A 19108-nucleotide genomic window follows, 5' to 3' on the forward strand; every position below is an offset into this window, starting at 1 on the left:
AGTGATTGTGTCAGTGCAGTGATCATCTATGATCTATTCACAGTGTTGTGTTACTGTACAACAACATGACAACAGTCTTTATACTGTACGTACCATCACAGTTAAACCTATTCAGAGACACAACAAACCTACAGTGACTGTGACAATAAAACAGCAGCTCAGGTTTTATACAGGTGAATATGTGACATGATGACCTCATGAAGACACAAGTATTTAGATGTTGCTGTTTAAATCCATCACACCAGAGTCTAAATGATGCTGTCACATATTTATATGACAGCTGTGTGGAAAGTTTGGATGGAAAGAATCAGTTTTCATGAGAAATAACTTCTGTGGAGTTCAAACAAAATGGCGACCTGTTCTCAGTTTGTGTTTGAGTGATAGTTTCAGGAAGTGTTTAAACAAAGAGAGAGGCTGGAATAGTTTTATGCTTTATGCTTCTCTACCCTCCATGTCTGATGACAAGATATCAAACAGGTCGACTTGGTTTGTTTGCACGACATCAGTTCTGAGTTAAGTTGTTTTCACAGTGATCGTCGAACTCAAAGCATCAAAAACAACACTGTCGTTTCTTCATTTGTTTCTTGGATTTTCATGAAGAACAAAATACAAGTAAAAACTAGTATGAAATTGATGGACCGCGTAAAATCCTTCAGCTGTACTGCAGATACTTTGTTAGTTGTGAGGTTTTGAGCTAAATGTCATCATTTTAGTGACTGTTTTCTGTAATGAGTCCACACTTATTGTGAAAAAAAGTTATGTCAATTAATAAAAATGTATAATGTAAAATAAGTGATTGTATCAGAGTTCAACCCCTTTTAAAGTGACTGACCGAATTCAACAGAGGTCCAGTTGGTGCTAGTAGTGTCACACTTAGTGAACTTGAGATCACCTGAGTGCAGTGAATGTGTCTCAAGTGATTGTAGTATAAAAACACCTGTGTCTGAAGGTCCAGTCACTGTTCATCAGTATTCATGAAGACAAAACAACACTCCAAACACCTCTGTGAAAAGGTTTTTGAAAAGTATTAGTCAGAGGACGGGTACAAAAACATTTCCAAGTCACTGAACATCCCCCAGAGTTCAGTTATCTATCATAAGAAATGGAAGGAATACAACACGTGTAAATCTGCCTGAAGCAGGCCGTCCTCACAACCTGAGTGACCCTGCAAGAAGGTGACTCGTGAGGGAGGCCACCAAGACACCTATGACTACTCTGAAGGAGTTAAAGCTTCAGCTGCTGAGATGGGAGAGACTCTGCTTACAACAACTGTTGCCCGGGTTCTTCACCAGGCAAAGCTTTATGGAAGAGTCACAAAGATAAAGCCACTGTTGAAGCAAGCTCATTAAATTTCCACCAGAGTTCACCCAAAGGCATGTGAAAGACTCCAAGGTCAAATGGAAGAAGGATCACCAAACCCTGCACATCACAACAAACACACCATCCCCACCGTGAAGCGCGGTGGTGGCAGCATCATGCTGTGGGATGCTTCTCAGCAGCAGGTCCAGAAGGCTTGTAAAGGTGGAGGGTTCAACTGATGAACCCTAATCCTGGAGGACAACCTGATTCAGTCTGCAAGAGAACTACGACTTGGGAGAAGATTTATTGTCCTCTAAGACAATGACCTGAAGCAAACAGAGAAAGTTTCTTAGAAATGGTTAAAAGACAACAAGGTGAATGATCTGGACTGGCCGAGTCAAAGCAACGACCTCAGTCCAATAGAGAATTTGTGGCTGGACTTGAAAAGAGCTGTTCACACCTGATCCCCATCTACCTGACAGAGCTGGAGCAGTTTTACGAAGAAGAATAGAGTAAAACTGCAGCGTCCAGATGTTGAAGCCTGACTGAGACTCCACACAGACTCAGTGCTGTGATCCAGGCCAAAGACTTGAAGAGGTGAAAACTTATACAATCACTTATTTTATATCATATATTTCAATCAATTGACATAACTCTGCAGAAATCTGCTTCACTTTGACATTACGGAGGTTTTTTTGTACATTTTTTGCTTTGTATATTTTTTAATATTTTTTTGATTCCATTGATAAAAGCAATAAAAGTGGAAAACTTCCAAGAGGGTAAAAACATTTTATAGGCTCTGGAGATCAAGGTGTTCATGATGTTCATTAATAACTGATGTTAACTTTTTATTCAAATCTAGTAGAAATATACAAGAATAAATGAATATACATTTAATATTTTAAAGGTATTTAATACAAATATTAGTACCTTTGAATCTTTACATTTGTTCTGACAGTATTTCTTTTCACTTGTCTCTATTTTCAACATGTTGGTCATTGAAGGCCTCTAATTGTCTGATCACATCACGTGTCATCAATCTGAATACATCAGCATTTGTATGAACTCTGTTGTTCATCAGATGCTGAAACATGTAAAACATTAGATTGTACAGTGATAACAACTTGTTTTACATGTTTTAAAAGAGCACCTGAACACATCATCAGACAGGAGAATGATCAGATCAAGAGACGACACAAAACAAAACTTGTTATCTTGGTTTGTTCGCACGACTTCACTTCTGACTTCAGTTGTTTTCACAGTGATGGTGGAGGAAACAGACATTCAAAATGGCGTCAGTGCTGCTCAGCTCCTCTGAGAGAAAACAGAAGGTATAAGAAGTACCTTGAATGGTGCAGCTTGGACACATGCTCAGTGATGAACCCAGGCTCACCGGGTGTTTCGGGTCTTGGATTATCAAAGTCAAAGTCAAAGTCATTTTATTTTGTCTCCCCAGGGAGAAATTTGTCTTGGGTATAGGGACAATTCCTGCATCAATAACAACAGTAAAACATACCACATACAACAAACAGAGGCATCCAGCCACCTATAAAAAAGACAGCAAAAGTACAGAAATATAAAAAATACACTAACACATTAGGGCTACTGTGCAAATTGCCATCCATGTGCTTGTGCAAAAGAGCCATCTAACATTCATACTGCATATGCCATCCATGTGCTTGTGCAAGAGAGCTATCCAATATTCATTCTGTTCTGCCTTGCGTGCCTTACAACCACTTCTTCATGCTTACATAATCATCCATGCATCCATAATCAGTCCATTCTGTATACATTCCTTTATCCATTCATCACTTCCCATGCGTTCAATCCTAAAAATATACATTCATTGCTCCATTTCTATACCCACATACATTTAAACTTAAAAAGTTCATTACTTCCTAGTTTACAATCAGTCATATGTAAATACTCTATTTCTCCATTCAGCCCTGACCATGCATTTCAATCCTACAAAAATATACATTTGTTGTTCCATTTATACCCATACATTCAAGCCATGTGGATACATTACTTCCTATATTCAATCATGATCACCGTTTTTCATTGATGAGCTTGATTGAGAGGGGGATGAATGAATGTTTATACCTGTTGTGTTTGCTAAGAGAAACCCTGTACCTCCTGCCTGAATTCAACAATATATATTCAGGATACAACAGATGGGAGCCGTCAGATAGGATAGACTTAGCCTGACTTATTGTTGCCTGGTCAAAGAGCTCCTGCGGGTTGAGAGGAGCTGGTGTTCCCATAATTTTGCCTGCTGTCTTAACTAGGTTAAAAATCTGGGTTTTAGATTTGATTGTTAGGTTCCCGAACCAGCTGGTAATACCATACTTATTTATTTATTTAACAGGGACAGTGCATGGCTCTCAGCCATACCAAAATTAGCTACTAGCTAAATTTCATCTGTAGTCCCTGGGCAGGAACAAATAACATAAATCTAACACAGAAAAGCACATACAAAAATAAAAAAAAATCATCACACAAGCAGCCTTTCAAACAACAACATCACAGTTTCACACTCTTAAAACACAATACAACACAACACAAAAACAAGAATAAAATCACAATGTTAAGACACAACAAGACAATGTTAAGACACAACACTAAAAAGTTTACAAAATAGTTGCTAATGTTTGAATTTATGGTTGATGGGTGTATAATTGAGTAAATTTAAGCCATGATTTTAATTGAAGTTTATATGGCGAAGTTTCAGGAGCAGGACCACACCTCAACAGCGCCAACTTCCGATATTCCTATAAATGACTACCTGACCCTCTCCTCGTCTTCGCTCTCGTATTCTGCGCCCCTCCCCCCCACCCAATTTCTCTCTCCCTGTTTCTTCTTTCCTTTCTCTCCTTCGTAGGACCATGAGGGGGTCCGTCGCTGCCCGAGTGCGGCGGCGGATTCTCTACAGAGCTTCCCCACAACACACTCGAAGAGCTCGAACAAACCAAGATCGTCAACGTTTTCGTTTTCTCTTTCTTTCATAATAAATCGTTTAAACGTGTCTTGTTGAAGGTGTGGTCCTTGCTAGTGAACTTAGATTTAAAACCAGTAAATGTACTTATGTCTCTGATCTCATTTGGTACCGAGTTCCAATAATTAGTGGCTCTGACAGAAAAGGCTGATCTGCCAAACTCAGTACATCTGTGCTGTACTGCACAGTGACCTCTGCTACCAAAGAATAGACTCAATTGTTTCCCTGTAGAAGATTAGCATGATATTTTTACTGACCCCAAACACTCTAAGTCTGCGCAAGAAGTGGAGGCGCTGATGAGTTCTGGCACAAACATCTGCCACGTGTGTGTGCCAGCTCAGGTCACTGTCTATGTGAACTCCTAGATATTTAAAGGAGGTCACCTGTTTAATGTCAGCACCGTGTATGGTCACAGTGCTTTGGTCTCCAACCGATCTGGGATCTACCAGCATTTCTAGAGTCTTTTTTGTATTGATATGAAGTTGATGTAGATTGCACCAATTAACAAACTTGTCCACACCAGCTCTGGTGACTGAGAGTGACAGTATCGTCAGAAACTTTTACTATGTGTTGGTTTGGTTCAGACCTGACACAGTCATTAGTGTATATTTTAAATAGGAAAGGTGAGCTGACGCACCCTTGGGGGGCGCCAGTGCTGCAGACTGCTGGATCTGACAGAGCCGAGTTAAATTTCACCTGTTGTGGCCTGTTAGACAGGAATGAGTGGTACCACATGATTAAAAAAGGGTTAACTTTTAACTCCACTAGTTTCCCGAGAAGGATGTCTGGCTGAATCAACAAATCAACAAAAAGCAGTCTGGCATATGCATTAGGACTTTCTAAGTGCTTAAGTGTGAGGTGCATTACTGTTGATATGGCGTCACTTGTGCTCCGGTTTTTAGTGTAGGCAGATTGGTGTTTGTCGAGCATAAGTTCCACTTCTGTATGGAGTACCTCAATCATAAGCCTCTCTAATGACTTGTAAACATTTGAAGTAATGGCCACCGGCCGGTAGTCATTGTCCTCCTGGGGACATGCCTTTTTGGGTACTGGAATTATGATAGATTTTTTCCAAAGATTTGGTACCGCGTGCGTGTCTATAGACAGCTGAAATAGTTTATACCATACTGGAGAGAGTTCTTCAGCAAGTTTTAAGAAGGAAGGCCGACAGATTGTCCGGGCCTGTTGCTTTGTTAGTCTGTATGCTTTTAAACACCTTTGTTACAGTGTGTGGTTCTAACACAGTTCTGTCCCGGGTCACATTACAAATGACATTATCTAACACTGCCGCACATTCATTAACATTATCTGTATTAAAACGCATATAAAAATCATTCAATTCGTTTGCCCTTGCCTCTTCGTTCTGGGCAAGCAGGGGCTTCTTTTTTGGGTCCATGTTGGTCATTTGTCTGATAGAGTCCCACAGTTCCTCAGTGTTGGATTCTAACAGATTTTGTTCTGCCCGTTCCCTGTGTTGCTGCCGAGCTGCCTTCATTTGTGCATTGAGATCTTTTTGTGCAGTCTGGACTCCTGCTTTATCACCAAATTTAAAGGCTGCTCTCTTTCTGTTGATGCATTCCTTAATGCTTTATGTAATGTATGGTTTGTTGTTAGGGTATCGTTTGACAGTTTTCAGGGGTATAACAGAATCTATACAGAAAGATATGTATGCAGTGATTGATTCCGTGATACTGTCTATGTCTACATCCTTGAAAAAGATGTCCCAGTCTTTGGAAAGAAAGCATCCCTTCAGTTCCTCCATTTTGTCACTGGACCATACCTTCACAGACTGAGTCACTGGTTTACTGGACTTGAAAACTGACCTATATGTGGGGAGCAACTGGATTGCATTGTGATCAGAGTTACTCATGGGAGGTCTGGCTCTGCCTGTATAGGCATCTTTGATATTGCCACAGCATTTATCAAGAATGTTGTTATTTCTCGTGCTACATTTAACATATTGATGAAATCCAAGCAATGATTTGTTAAGGCTGCAGTGGTTAAAATCTCCAAGTATAAACATGGGGGCGTCAGGTTTAGTCTGTAGATGGCGATGGACACAGTCAGTGATTGCATTAGCCGCTCTGCCGGCATTCCCACTTGGCGGAATATACACAACACACACAAATAAGTTAGTAAATTCCCTTGGGAGGTAATGTGGCCACAGGGAAACACACAGCAGCTCGAGATTGGGATTACAAATTTTGTCTCTTACTGCAAAATTACGACACCAACTATCCTTGATGTACATACATGCCCCTCCCCCCCGTGCCTTGCCTGAGTTTGCATCTCTATCCAGATGAATATGTGAAAAACCTTCAAAACCAATCAGGCACCCTCGCCTGAGCGACCCAGCCGGGGTTGATCAGTTTGTGACTTGTGTCCAAGCGGCGCACTACACCATGTATTGCCCCACTTGATCCACAGCCACCTTGAGGCTTTCTCTGCTGCCTCACTGATGTTTTCGGTGGCTTTCCTCTCCTGTAAACCCCTGATGCCAAGGAGCCTGAGTGTCTGATGCAGGTTCTGCCCTGTAAATCCCCTGCAGCCAACCTTGATTGGCTCACAGCAGGCCCTCCAACCATTCAGCCTGCAGGCCTCTACCAGCTCAAGATACTTTGCCTTCTTCCGCTTGTAGGCCACCTCGATCCAGTCTTCCCAGGGGACTGTTAGTTCCCCCAGCACCACTTGCTTTTAACTCTCAGATGTTAAGATCTTGCCTGAGTGTTGTGCTTGTGATGTGCTCTGGGAACTTCAACTGCCTCCCAAGGTCCACCTTCAGCTGCCAGTCACGTGCTGATGATAACAGCCCAGTTGGGACCTTTCGCTGTGACTGATGTTTCTCTACAGCCCTGATGAATGCAATGTTTGACCTTCCTGGGGGCTGGTATCTACTCTGCTGGATTCCAGCGCAGATGACTTCAGCTACTGCCTTCATCACCTGGTCATGGCACCATCTGTACCTCCCCTCTCCCAGGGCTTTTGAGCAGCAGCTTAAGATGTGCTCCAGAGATCCTCTTGCAGGGCACAGTGGACATGCTGGTGTTTCTGCCAGCCCCCAACAATGCAAGTTTGATGGACTTGGGAGGACATCATACACTGACTGAATCAGGAACTTGAGTCTTGCTGGTTCTGACTTCCAAAGCTCTGACCAGCTGATCTTCCTAGTTGATGCATGGTCACAGTAGGTCCAAGCTCCTTGCTGGCGCATGGCCACTGTTCTGCTGCGGCGTTCCTCCTCCACTTCTGCACGGATCTCACCCTGGATCAGCTGCGGTCTCTCTCTCCCCTGGGCTCTGTCGAAGCGTGATGTTATGTGGCTACCAAGCCCCGCCCATCCGACTGCCGTAGAGCCCACCAAGACACCATGTCGCAGCCTCGCTTCTGCCTGCTGGAGACCGCCTCCTGTGCCTGCCACTTCCTTCCAGTTTTGACCACTATGCCTGCAGAGGAGACTCTTGTGTCAGATAAGTCTTTGTAAAGTAGCACCTCCCTGGCTCTTGTGACTTTGAATTCCTCTATTAGGCAGAGAAAGAAAGCTGCAGATTGTTAGTATGCCCATACAGGGCAATACAGCTCAGACTCTTTGGCAGACCCAGCCACCTGCGCAGGAACTGGCTGATGTTTTGCTCAAATGTTATTGGGACTTGGGTTGATACATCAACAATGGCCATAGAAGTCTTGGCAGGATGCCATGTTGATATATCTATGCCTTGAACTTCCCAGGAAGGCCTGACCTGTCCACTGCTGATAGCCAGGTTTTCAGCTCTGTGGCGTTGACTGGATCACTGCTGTGTCTCTCAGAGTGGCGTCAAAGATCTTCCCCAGGCTCTTCACAGGCTTCTCTGACACCGATGGAATTGGAAGTCCATCCGAGTGGAAGCGGTACTTGCCCTCCACTCTCCCCTTCCTCAGGACCAGGAACCTACATTTGGCTGGCTTGGATGTCTCAATTGTCTCGCCCATGAAACTAGCCTTTCCAGACCTCTGAGGAGCCAGCGGCATCCTGGCACTGATGCGGCTGTGACTGTCAGATCGTCCATAAAAGCTCGAATCAGCGGTTGGCGAATGCCAGATCTGGACAGAGGGCCTCTACATTCACTTCCGCTGCCTGGACAAGCATAGTCATCACCAGAGCGAACAGTGTCACTGATATGGTGCAACCAGTGATGATGCCTCTGTCTAGGCAGTGCCATGCAGTTGTTGTTGCTCCAGAGGTGAATCTCATGCTGAAACTGCTGTAATAGTCCTGTATGAGTTCTGTGACCTTCTGTGGAACGCGGTCGGTCGTCAAGGCTTTTGTCACCAGTTTATGAGGGATGGCGTTTGCCAGGTCAAGCCAGATGACTGACAAATCTCCTCAGTTTTCCATTGCCTCTGGGATTAACTGGGTGACTAGAGAACATGTAGTCGAGCTAGGACACGAGGGACATCAAGGGATTGCACGAACGAAAAACAGACTACGCTCCAAAGTCTGGTGGCCTGAAATAGACAAAATGGTCAAACGGAAAGTAAAGAAATGCTATCCATATCAGGTGATTGGCAAGAACGCTCCACCAGAAGAGTTAGAGAGCACACCACTAGTAGACCAACCGTGGACCTACCTTGCAGTCGACCTACTAAGCATCTCTGAGGGTAATTACCTGCTTGCTGTGATTGACTACTATTCCAGGTGGCCTGAGGTTGCATACATGAAAGTCACAAATGCTACAAATGTAATCAATGCCCTGGAAATGATGTTCCAAGTTCATGGAGACCCCAAGCACCTGAGAAGTGACAATGGACAAACATTTGCATCTCGAGAGTTCCATGATTATCTCACTGCACATGACATCACACAGATAAAGGGAATCCCTTATTGGCCTCAGTCAAATGGAGAAGTGGAAAGGTTCAACAGAACAGTTCTGAAATCAGTGAAGATTGCCAAAGTTGAAAAGAAAGACTGGAAAACTGAATTGAAAGACTTTCTGTTTCATTACCGAACCACTCCCCACACAGTGACAGGAGTGTGCCCTGCATAGATGCTCATGAATCGAGAACTCCGGGACAAATTACCAAGCCTCACCGGCACGTCTGTTGTCCAGGAGGACATCCATGACATAGATGCTCTTCACAAGTTGAAGCGCAATATAGCTGCTGACCAGAGGAGAGGAGCCAGAGATCAGGAAATAAAGCCAGGAGACACTCAGTGCGTTTACATGACACTCAAGAAAACCGAATTACTGCGTTAGTCTGACTATGAACGGATTTTTAAGATGCATGTATACACCTTTGTCTGACTAAAATCGGACCGGATCGGATTTCTCATAGTCGAATTACACCACGTTGATTATTCGATTGATAGTCGCATTACTCCTGCATGTATACGTTTCCAGCGGATCGGATTTTGCGTTCTGCTCAGGCGCGAGATTTTTCCCTGGGGCCGTGAGCTGGAAGTAGACAGACGGCGATGGCGGTGGCGGCGGCTTTCCTCCGAAATCACCGCAAGAAAGAGCGCCAGAGTGCACCTAGTTTGTGTAATTATCATGTACACCATATACGAAGTGTACAAAGATGTAGCTTCGTCTCGCTCTTCGTACGCCATCTTTCTTGAATGCCGAGGCAGCTGGTGACGTAAAGAGGTCAGCCGGAGGTGCGCCGTTAACACTAGTTGAAATGGGTACAGCGCCACCTAGCGTACCGGGGTATGACATGCTTATGGCCAGTAATTCGATTTTCTCAGTGGCATGTATACTCGGATAATTGCAGTTGTCCGAATGAGCAGCATAGTCGAACTATGGCTGTAATCTGACTAAGCTGTGCATGTAAACGCACTGACTGTGCTCTGTAAAAACCTGCGCAAGACCAGCAAACTTGACCCAAACTTCGAGGTGCAACCTTATGAAGTGATTGACAAACAAGGGAACGCTGTCATAGTCCAACGACCTGATAGCCCAGCTCACATGAGAAATGCTGCCCATGTCAAGAAGTTTGATGGCGAGTTTTAGTCCAAGCACTCTCTCCGCCCCTGATCCAGTATTGGCCACGCCTGAGTCTATCCCAGTTACCCTTACCCTCCCCACTCACACTCATATGTCCCCAAGCCCCACTGTGGACCCAAAGGACACTGGCTCTACGTCCCCCATCTCTGCCACACCACCGCCTGGCGAATCGACCAGGTCAGCCCGGGTCAGACGTCCACCTACCTGGCAGAAAGACTATCTTATGTGCTGCTGAACGTTTAACCCTCTTGTAATTAAAAAAAAAAAGAAGAGAGAAAAAAAACACATTCAACACATGTATTTCTTTGATAAAAAAAAGAGGGAAGACTAAATTATGTTAAAATTATTTTGGAAACAAATATTTTGTGTTTATTTGAAAAAAAAAAGGAAATTCATGTTAAGCTCACCTTGTTTAAGTGTGAATGAGAATGATTTAGTATGCATTACGGATTTGTTAGAATAACATCATTATAGCAATGTCTATAGGTGATGATTTGCACAGCAATATGATTTTCTTAAAATCTACCTAGTATTTTTGAGAAATTGTTTTATGTTGGATTATTCTTGAAGGTATTTCCCTTAGTTTTGGGATTGTTTGGAGCTTCTACCTCTTGTAAAGATATTTAATGGACTGTGGTGGAAGTTAGAACAGTGAACAAAGGTATTATGTCAGATGTTTTCACATAAAGTGTATTATTGCCACCTTCCACCTAATACCATTGTTTTGTATTGCTGGGTGAATAAACAAGAACTTGTATACAGGTAGGGTAAGGACTAATACAGTATAATGCAATTATTGTAATTATCATTACTTTTGATAACATTTTTTAAAACATTTGATTTGAACATGCCGACAGTGCAAGAGTGCAACAAGAGAGACAAAGATGCTCTTCACAAGTTGAAGCGCAATATAGCTGCTGACCAGAGGAGAGGAGCCAGAGATCAGGAAATAAAGCCAGGAGAAACCGTGCTCTGTAAAAACCTGCGCAAGACCAGCAAACTTGACCCAAACTTCGCGGTGCAACCCTTATGAAGTGATTGACAAACAAGGGAACGCTGTTATAGTCCAACGACCTGATAGCCCAGCTCGCATGAGAAATGCTGCCCATGTCAAGAAGTTTGATGGCGAGGTTAGTCCAAGCACTCTCTCCGCCTCTGATCCAGTATTGGCCACACCTGAGTCTATCCCAGTTACCCTTACCCTCCCCACTCACACTCATATGTCCCCAAGCCCCAACAAATTTGACCAATAATTGTAACTTCCCGTGACACAAACATCTCACAATTACCAAGAAAAATGTTTTTTTTAAAAACAATCCCTAAAAAAACTATATCTCAGTCACATTCACAGTAGGGGTTATTAGATCATACCTTTGCTTCCAGAGCCGACGGTCAGCACGAAGGGAATGAGCCATAGGCGGAGAGTCTTGAGTTAGTCTTGATGTCACAGTGTGATGTCTGTAGAATAATGACATCATCCTCTTACAGACTGGTTCAATATAAACCTCACTGTCTCTGCAAAACATTGTCAAACTGTTGTAAATGATTGTTAACAACCACAGGAAGCATCTAAAATGTGTCGGGACGATCTGACGAGGTTCTGGAGTTCCACATCTCAAATCAACACACTACGCGTCACTTCACGTGTTCTGGTTCCTTTAATATAGCATGAAAACAATATGAATTATTTACAGTTTCCCCTGGACACACTGACAGACAACATGATGAGGACACAAGTAGACTTTTATATTCAGCTGCTTTAGCAGAGGAGAAACATTTCAGTGATGCTGTGCGACATCTTTCAGTCTGATTATAAACTCGTCAGCTGATGGTTTCACAAACAAAGTCAGATTGAAACTAAAGGGAATCATTTGTACAAGTTTTGGACTCTTTGCTCTGAACATCAACGTTCAGAAGCATCAAACATGAGCTCAAATCTCTTCAGCACTTGTTTCAAAACTTCATGAGGACAGTTTAGTTTGTGGTTTGTGATGTGTGAAAGTGTTTCAGTATTTCATCCGGCTCTCAGACTTCCAAACATCTTCAGCCAACCGGCTCAGACAGAGAAAGACTTTTCTCACAGCTGTTTAGTTTGACGGACCAGATTCAAATCCAACAAACGTCCTGAAAATACAGCCGGACTTCAACAGCCACAAAACACTGAGAGAAACACAATGATTGTCATTCAAATGTGTTTTCTTCTCATAGAATAATCAGACAGAAATGAAGAGATGTTGTGCAGTTTCTGACTCTGTCACTACGGACAGAATTACATGTGTTAACCAACACCATCAAACTTTTAGTTTCATCATTAGAAACACATGAAACAAGTCAGAGTGTTTCAGGTGGAGTGTCGAGTACATTTGATCAGATTTTACTGTCCATTTACAACTTGTTCACAATGATTCTTTACAATTAAAGCTGCAGACGACTCAATGTTTTCTCTTTCTTACATTTCACTAATAGTTGTGGATTTTATTGGAACAAGAGCCAGAATTCAAAACAACACATGACAGAAAGTACAAGTCAACGCAATTTAATGGAAGAAGAAGTTTCAAATGGAAATGAAGAATCTTTTCAATCAGTTTGAATCATTTTGTACAAAGTTGACTGATGAATTTATTCCAAGAAGCTGAAAGATTGATGTGACTGTGATCCTGTACAGACTCAACTGTTCAGCACTGACAATGTTTCTGTGACAGGAGGAGACTCTGCACACTAAACACCACACAGACGCACTGAGGAACCAGAACTGGACCACAAGAACCCAAATCCAGGATAAAGAGGTTCAGTGAATGTGGTGTTGAAGGTGTGGAGGCGGATCAGTGAGTCAGAGGAGACTCTGTAGAAGGACAGAGTGCCAGCAGGACAGTCCACATACACTGCTACTCTACCAGAGGAGGAGGAGGAGGAGGAGGAGGAGGAGGAGAGGAGTGTTCGTCTGTTATTGTGCCAGACAGAGTAACGACCATCATCAGAGCACCACAGACTCCAGGACTGATCATTCCGTCCAAACCAACAGTCATCACTGACTCCTCTCCTTCTGATTCTTCTGTAACTCACTGATATACGAACATCTCCTCTCCACTCGACCTCCCAGTAACAGCGACCAGTCAGACCAGTTCTACACAGCAGCTGAGGCCACCAGGAGGACTCGAACCTCTCTGGATGATCAGGATATGACTGATCCTCCTCCACACTTGTCATCTTCCTGTTGTTGTCAGACAGTTTGATGTTTCTGCTGACTGTGTTTGTGTCGACTGTGAGCTCACAGGAATCTGATGGAGATAAAAAGACACAACACAGCTGCAGTTATTAATGTGTCATCAGTGTGATGATGACATCACAGATGTGAATGAGTGTTGTTATAGTGTGAAGCTGCTTTGTTTTCATGATCAAAGTAAAACCACACTCACATTTCCTCAGACCTGGTGTCAACCAATAAGCTCCACGAGGCTCCACCCTGAAAGGGTAAAAGCAAAACTTCTTAAATACAGAAGGCTTTGAATTAAACTGCAAGGAAGTGAATCAAAGCTCATCCTGACAGAAAGGATGATTGCAATACAATCATCAAGTATGATGTTTTATTTAAATATTAAATACATTTAATTTAATATCTGTGAAATTATATTTTAATTAAAAACTAAATGTATGTAATGAGTGTAGCGTCTTCAAAGTCCTGTCCTGTGGTTATCAGGTTTGAGCACAGTTTTGAATAAATATGACCACTTTGGAGTTACTGGAAGGTTTATATTTCTCTTCCAGTGGAGCTCAGCTAGCAGTTTCCCCTTGCTTCCAGGCTTTGTGCTAAGCAAGGCTAAAAATGTTCTGGACCTGTGTCTGTATGAAGATGAAACTGATTCAATCCCAGGCAAGAGGGCATAGAACGACATTTCACAAAATGATAAACAGTTCATTAACATGCAGAGAACTGTTTAAACTGCAACAGGTCTACACTTGTAGCTGGATGGTTATCCACTTTACAAACTGCATGTCCTTCTGCTTCATGTTCCACCTGTACAGTATACATCTAGAATTATATCAGCGATTGTCATCCATAACTTTGTGGAAATTCTTCACTTTTCACTGTTCATTTAAACAGTTAATAACACTGTATACAAAAACCAACAGTAAACTATTAACATGATACAATTGCCAGGACCAAAAGTTTCCCAGCAGAACGTTGCATTGAGAGATGATCATTGTGATCACTTGTCAGTGTTTTTTTCTTTTTTTTATTCAGTTTTTAATGTTGTTTTCATTTACAAACATTGAAGGAACAACACTGACAATAATCCCCCCCCCAAAACAAAAACAGTAAAGGGAGTCACTTTCTTGAATATTTCAGTCTTTGTTTCCCAGGTCCTTGTGTCTATCGCTGTTTGACTTCATGTATGTAGTCCATTTCTCCCATTTTTGTTCACCCTGCACCTCTTGTAGTCTCATGTAGTCTTCTCCATTATGTATATTTGCTCGACAATTGCCATCCACTAATCCTGTTTAGGTGGGTCTACCTTACACCAATTTCTAGTTATAGCTTTCTTACTCGCAATCAATAGTATCTTTACCAAATATCTATCTCCAATATGTATATGTCCTTCATTCAGGTTACACATGTACAGAGTCCCACAGTTCATGGGGATATTATATCCCAGTATCTTCTGCATGACATTGTGTACCATTCCCCAAAACCTAACAATTTTATTACATTTCCAAAAAATATGAGCATGACCTGCTTTTAATTCGTCACATTCTCTCCAACACAAGTCATTGGTTTTTAAATATTTATTTTTTATTTTAGGCGTAATAAAGAATCGTATCAGGTTTTTTCACGAGAATTCCCTCCATGACTGTGAGCTGGTGGTGGTTTGATGTGTTTTCCACATCTCTTGCTATTGTTAATCCGTAATGTCTATGCTGAGTTCCAATTCCCATTTTTCTTTTACATATTTGGTTGAATTCTTATTTACTGTCAATGCTTTGTATAATGCCGGTATAATTCTAAAAGAAGTTCCTGCGTATGATTTGATTAGAAGTTGAGTTACACCCCACACTTCCATGGAGGGATCTCTTCTGATTTTCTTCTTGTGATAGTCCCTTAGTTGTAGATTTCTATGAAAGTCATGTTTCCCCAGATCGTATTATCCTTCATATTTTGAAAACTCTCCAGCTCCCTTTTCTTCTCTAAAGTGCACCATGCCTTGATTCCCTTAGTTAACCATGTTTTGAATCCCCTGTCATATTCGTTTGGATTCTGTTTGACATAATTGATGTGTATATCTTATAATCTACGTTCAATAGTGAGATTGGTCTATAATATTCACATTGCTCTTTATCCTTCCCAGGTTTTGGGAGTATAGAAATTATTGCTTCATCCCACGAGGGAGGTATTTTGTTTTCCTTAAGTGTCCAATTGAATGATGCCAAAAGTAACGGGTACCTTTTATAACATTCAGCAGGATAACCGTCATTGCCCGGGCTCTTTTTATTTTTCAACTTTTTAATTGCATCTGTCACCTCCTCTATTGTAATTTCAGTTGTTAATATTTCATTTTGTGAGGAGCCAATTGAAGACAAGTCCAAAGTATTCAGAAATTCCTCCATTTCATCATCTCCTGCTGATATAGGTTGGGTATACAGTTTAGCATAAAACTCCCAGAAGACCTTCTCTATATCTTCTGGTGTGCAAAACAGCTCTTGTGTGGGGGTCTCTTATTTTATGGATGCCATTATTTGTTTGCTGCTTTTTTATGCGCTTTGCCAATAATTTAGTAGCTCTTGGTCCTATTTCATAATAATTCTGTTTCAGAAACCTATTTCTTTTCTATACTTCGTCTGTTAAAATGTCATTTATTTTTGTCTTTAAAGCCTTAATTTCTCTGTATATATTTTGGTCTTTTGTACTCTGAAAGTTTCTCTCTAGTACTCTTACATTTTTAGTGTATTTCTTGTATGTTTCTAGTCTATTCTTTTTTAATAGTGCTGTTTCTGCTATCAATTTTTCCCTAATAACCACCTTTATGGCGTCCCAAAGTATTGTTGGTCAACTTCACCATTGTCGTTTTCCTCAATATATGAGTTTATTTCCTTACTAATCCTTTCCTTTCTCTGTAGGCTCGTATTTAACCTCCATGCTGTTTGCCATTTTCTATTACTAAGGCCAATTTTTAAATATAGTGAGTTATGGTCTGACACTACAGCCCTCAAACTCCGGGGCGGTTTTCCTTGTGTCCCAGCACCCCTGTTGCTGGGTGGAGAGGAAGTCCTCTGGTAAGAGGGCCTCTCCCTAGACCTGACGCTATATTGCCTATTTGGTCTAGGTATACGGCTGAACTGCCCAATTAACCCATCCTCCCCTTATGACGGCCACTGTTGCCTTTGACTATTCCAAATGGTTTGAAATATTAACACTGGACCCACTGTGGATTAAAAAGGAGGAAAATAGCCCTTCGCATTTTCTCATTTTACAAAATGTTTCCTCCGCTATTATTCTAACTTAACATTCTTCCTGGATTTCAAGTAGTCCACAGTTTTACCTCTTATTCTGAGAGTCTTATATTCTTTTAAACTCTTGCAGTCTCTCCTTTATTCGCCTTGCTGTCTGCAGTCGGTCTCTCCTGCTGCCAGCTCGCTGCCACCTTGTTGCACCCGCTGCTCCATCAGCTCCTCGGGGTTGAGTCGAGTCTCGCTCCAGAGCCGGTGCGCTGTTGCTCCTCCTCGGTACCAGTGCTTCTCTCTCCCCACCTGGATCTTCCATTGTAAAGCCCATCGCTCTCATATCAAGTGCTGCCTCTCTGGCATCTTCATATATTTTCACTCCGTTGTCCCAGTATATTCCTATTTTAGCAAGCGGAGTCTGAAACCGGATTCCTTCTTGTTTCAGTCTTTTTTTGATACTTCCATATGTTTTTTGCTTCTGGATGACTTCGGTCGCATAGTCATGATCAAAGAAACTTGGTTGTTTGCTATCTTTATCGTTTTCTTCTCTTTGCCCCATACCTTTTGCAGGATTATTTCTTTAGAGTCATATTGCAGAAAGTTGGTGACTATTGATCTGGGAGTCCCGTCTGGGCCAGGATTTTTCACGAGGGCTCAGTGACAGCGCTGAATGTGGAGCTCAGTTCCTTCTGGCAGCCCGAGTTCAGTAGTCAACAAGTCCTCCACATATTTGCTCAACGACTCAAAGTCCTTTTCTGTGTCTTCCGGGACTTCATAAATACAGAGGTTATTACTCCGTGATCTGCCTTCTAAGTCTGTTAACTTCTCCCCCATCAGTGTGCCCGAGTCTGCCTGCCACTCCGCAAGTTCCGCTATGCGTGTCTGTGCTAGCTGCCTGAACCTGCAGCTCTTTTTGGTTTTCCGAGCATTTGTGGTCGATCTCTACTCGCATTGCGCTTATCTCACCCTTTATCTCTCCCTTGAATGTGGCCAGGTCACAGCGGAACTCACTTCTGAGCTCTTTTATTTCGTCCTTGATAGCAGTTAGCCCAGCTCTGAGCTCCTCCGTGTACTTCGCCATTTCAGTTTTCTTGTTAGCTTCTTCATCTGTGTTGACGTTTCTAACTTGCTCGGGGTCCATTTCAGATTTTTTCCTCTTGTTTGTTTCTACTCTTTTGCCTTCTTAGTAATGTTGCCTTATTCATATCTTGCCTTTGGCTGTCGAGTTACATATATTATACATATTTTTCCTGCTGACTCGAGGGAGCTGGTCAAGTGCACATCCACCATCTTGAAGAACCCTCTCACTTGTCAGTGGTTTTAATGTTCTGTTCGGTCAGTGTAAACAGTTGGGGCCGATAACAAAAGGATGTGCAGTGCATAAAGTGGATACATGTCATACTACATTCCAGCTCTTCCTCCTCTATCACACTGACTGTCTGTGGCTGCAGCAGAACTCATCTTACCTGAGAGTTTCCAGTCTCCTGTCTGGATCCTCCAGTTGAGCAGACAGCAGCTTCACTCCGGAGTCTCCTGGATGATTGTAGGTCAGGTCCAGCTCTCTCAGATGGGAGGGGTTGAAGTTCAGAGCTGAGGCCAGAGAAGTACAGCCTTCCTCTGTGACTAAACAGCCTGACAGCCTGTTAATACACAAAACACATGGAAGAACATCTGGTGGTATTGCATGATCGCATTTAGAGAGTATGATCTTTATCATGTTCACCATCTTAATGTTCGCTAAGCACGGACATACAAAGTACAGCAAGAACGATGGTAATGTCATTAGTTTTGCAGGTATTTTGGTCATAAACCAAACCATGAAAATTATCATATTCAAATGCCATTGGTCAAAATTTGGAACAAAGTGGAGGACTGACTAATGGACCAATCTTACCATCCATAAAACCAAGCTGCTATCATGGCTTAACAATGTGCTTAAAAGAATGAAGCTGTTATCAAAAAGAGAGAATAAAGCCATGAGCACTGTGTGCACTCACAAAGTCAATGTGATCAAGTACACACAGAGGAAGAACTCCACTTTGCAGGGTTTTGTACTTAATAACTCAACATCAAAAACAAAAACAAGGGAAAATGATTGTAAATTCTTATGAAGAGTAATTTGTCTCAGTATGAACTGCTGTCAAAGTTTATTTAAAAGTCCTTTCACAAATCAAATTGGCATACACAATCCCACACAGGTCGGCTACTCATCCACAAAATGTCATTAGTTTAAATGTTTAATGAATCCTGACCTGATATTTTCCAGTAAACAGTGTTTACTTTCCAGTCCAAGACACAGCAGCTTCACTCCTGAATCCTGCAGGTTGTTGTTACTCAGGTCCAGCTCTCTCAGACTAGAGGACTGGGAGCTGAGAACTGAGGACAGAGCTTCACA

At 42.2% G+C, this 19108-nt stretch overlaps 1 long non-coding RNA gene and 1 pseudogene across 1 annotated transcript; both read right to left on the reverse strand.

Moving 5' to 3' along the window:
- Positions 1-6659: 6659 nt before the first annotated feature.
- LOC115576967 (uncharacterized) lies at positions 6660-8921 on the reverse strand (annotated as a pseudogene).
- A 4795-nt stretch (positions 8922-13716) lies between these two features.
- Positions 13717-19071, reverse strand: LOC115576725 (uncharacterized). Its single transcript, XR_003982932.1, has 3 exons — positions 18966-19071; positions 18180-18353; positions 13717-13738 (listed from the first exon to the last, which is right to left on the reverse strand). It is a non-coding gene; the product is annotated as an uncharacterized LOC115576725 (long non-coding RNA).
- Between the last annotated feature and the right edge of the window lie 37 nt (positions 19072-19108).

The sequence above is a fragment of the Sparus aurata genome, chromosome 24, assembly GCF_900880675.1.
Source record: "Sparus aurata chromosome 24, fSpaAur1.1, whole genome shotgun sequence".
In the NCBI taxonomy this organism is placed as follows: Eukaryota; Metazoa; Chordata; class Actinopteri; order Spariformes; family Sparidae; genus Sparus; species Sparus aurata.